The following is a 3,000-nucleotide window of genomic DNA, read 5'->3' on the forward strand; positions in this document are numbered from 1 at the left end:
ATTTTTAATTTCTCTTGTGTGTCACAGGTTTCAAAGCCAGGTGGCAAGGTAGGTGAAATCTTATTTTTCATTTCTGGACCGTTAGAGTTCCCTTACCTTTCTGCTTACTCACAGAATCTGATTCTATTGGGCTGTCAGGCAGACTCTCTGAAAGCAGACAGACAGCACACTCAAAAAAGAGACCATTTGCAAAAGATACAAGCAGGATGTACAAAGATCCTAAGGCACAGTGGAAGAGCCCAAAGGTCGTGACAGCGATCCCCTCAGGGGAGGAACAGGGGTGATACCATGAAATTACAGAACAAGAAGGTCATGATAGATTGATTATCTTTAGCAGTCAGTGACCTTCAGCCAAGGGACACAACTTGATGCAATTTGGGGAATAAGTATGAAGTCTCTCCTCCCTTCAGCCTACTCAGAGGCTCCCCATTGGCTGAACCCTGCCAGAAGCTGGAGGACAAGGGGGTCTTTTGGGTTTTCTAGATGAGACACTGGGGGACACAGGAAGCACAGAGCTAACCTGATGGGGAGACACAGTGCACGACAGTCATTTTTGCTCTCTCTGTGGCAGTCGGCTGACCTCCTGGCTTCTCTCCGCCATTCAAGGAAAGTGTCTTCATCGTGGTCTTTTCTTCCCCCCAGTGCATTCCTTCCTTCTCTGTGACGTCAGCACCCCAGTCTTGTCCTTTCCAACATACTGACTTCAGGAGTCTTTGTCCCTTGTTTCTCCATCGATCCTTTCCTTCACTCCCCACCAGGCTTGCACACCCACAATGCACCCTGCAACTTGTCATTTGCAGAAACTGCACTGGCTTTGAAATCTTCCATTTATCCCAATTCGGCAACCACCTCCATCCCTAACAGTCACGGGCTCAAATAATCCTGCTGCAAAAATTCTTAACCCCAACTAAATCTTTCAAATGATCCACCTCAGTATCTTCTCACGGTCTTGCAGCCATTCCTGGTTTTCACCTTAATCCTTGTCTAACTCAGAACCCTCAGCTTTTTAATATTATTACTCTCTTGGGTTCTGTTGCCTTCTCTCTCCTGTCTTTCTTTTGCCTGGAAAAACCCTAGTCTGTGATGACTCAACCGTCCAAGCACATGTTCAGAGCTTACATACAGACAGCTGAACAGTACAGGAGGAAAGTCGTGTGGCCAAGCAGGCCGATTTCCCTTTAAATAAACCATGTAAAACTCCAAGGATTTCTCTCCAATTGGGCCCATTTCTGATGAACGTGAAGCATCCTTCCCCTTTGCAAGCTTGACTCAGACCTTACCCATGATTCCTTCTGTTATCACTGTGTTTCTTGACATCACTTCATCTCTCTTGGCTTGTTCCCTATGGGTCTGAATTCCTGCAACCCTTCTAGCAGCTTTTCTTTAGGCTCCTTTTCTGGAACCCATTGCTCTACCTGGCCCCATTCATGGATCAGTCCCAGGATTCCCCTTCTCCTTTGGAGCTCCCATCTGCTCTCTTAAACTTGGGAAATTGTCTATTATGGGAATAATCAGTTGGGTTTATCTTCTGTGCTAGATCAGGTCAAATTAAATGGAAGTGGATCACCTGACAGCTCTTAGCATTGGGTTAACCATGTGCTAGCAATCCTTTCATCATAGAGACTATGGTTTTCCATGAGACAGGAAGAAGAAGAGACCTCATGAACTCCCAGCTGATGACCCTGGTCCTTTTTGTTGTTGTTGGAGGAGAAAAAAAAAGTATGGAATGCTTCAAGAACTTACATGTCATCCTTGCAGAGGGACCATGTTACTTTTCTCTGTATCATTCCAATATTAGTATATGTGCTGTTGAAATGAGCACAAGTCATGTTTTTATATTTTTAATTTATTTGAGAGAGAAAGAAAGAGAGAGAGAGAGAGAGAGAGAGAGAGAGAGAGAGAGAGAGACAGAGACAGAGACAGAGAGAGACAGAGAGAGAGGGTTAGAGGGATGGCTCTGCAGTTAAGGTACTCACCTGCGAAGCCCAAGGACCCAGTTTCTATTTTCCAAGTCCCATGTAAGCCAGATGCACAAGGTGGAGTTTGTTTGCAGTGGCTGGAAGCCCTGGTGTTCCCATTCTCTGCTTCTAATAAATAAATAAAAATAGATCTTTAAAATGAGAGAGAGAGAGAGAGAGAGAGAATACATGCACCAGGGCCTTTAGCTACTGCAAACCAAATCCAGATGTATGCACCTCCTTGTGCATCTGGCTTACGTGGATCATGGGGACTCAAGCATGAGTCCTTTGGCTTCACAAACACCTTAACTGCTAAGCCATTTCCCCTGCCCCACTTTTTTTGAGGTAGTGCCTTCCTCTAGCCCAGGCTGGCCTGGAACTCACTCTGCAATTCCAGGCTGGTCTCAAACTCACAGCAAGTCTCCTGCCTCTGCCTCCTGAGTGCTCGGATTAAAGTTTTGTGCCACCACACTGGACTTGACCCTGTTTTTTTTTTTTTTTTTCATCCTTGCTACATCCTCCAAAGAGTCCTTGAGGATGGGAAGTCCTAATGCTTCCCCCAACCATCTTTCTGAGGGAATGTTCTGCACCCCTGACTGGATAATCCTCATGGCCTAGGGCACATAGGGCAGGCACAAGTCTTGCTTGCTCCCACTCCTTTCTCTGCTGATAACTAGCACATCTCTATCTCCTTGGAACCCAACACCATACACATGTCTACAGAGCTGTTGTCATCCACTTCCATTTAATTTTATCTGGGACAGAAGATAAGCCTAATTTTCTATCCTTGGTGTAAGCAATTTCCCAAATTTAATGATATTTTCACTAAAAAAATTCCCACTTCTCTAACACTTGGGAGTCTATTGAGATGATAAAACGTTTAATGTGAATCATTCCATAAAACATCTCTATTACCTCCATCAAATATCTGCTCTTCCTTTTTAGATTTATAATGTGATTTTCCTCCACATCTCTTCATTCATGAAGACTGAGTTCACAGATTATTTACAAAAGTCCATTGCCTTTTGTATCACAAAATTGG

At 44.4% G+C, this 3,000-nt stretch overlaps 1 non-coding gene across 1 annotated transcript; it reads right to left on the minus strand.

Annotated features, from left to right (window-relative positions):
* Positions 1-1,715: 1,715 nt before the first annotated feature.
* Positions 1,716-1,822, minus strand: LOC123459694. Its single transcript, XR_006636452.1, has one exon. It is a non-coding gene; the product is annotated as a U6 spliceosomal RNA (small nuclear RNA).
* Between the last annotated feature and the right edge of the window lie 1,178 nt (positions 1,823-3,000).

The sequence above is a fragment of the Jaculus jaculus genome, chromosome 3 (assembly GCF_020740685.1).
Source record: "Jaculus jaculus isolate mJacJac1 chromosome 3, mJacJac1.mat.Y.cur, whole genome shotgun sequence".
NCBI lineage: Eukaryota > Metazoa > Chordata > Mammalia > Rodentia > Dipodidae > Jaculus > Jaculus jaculus.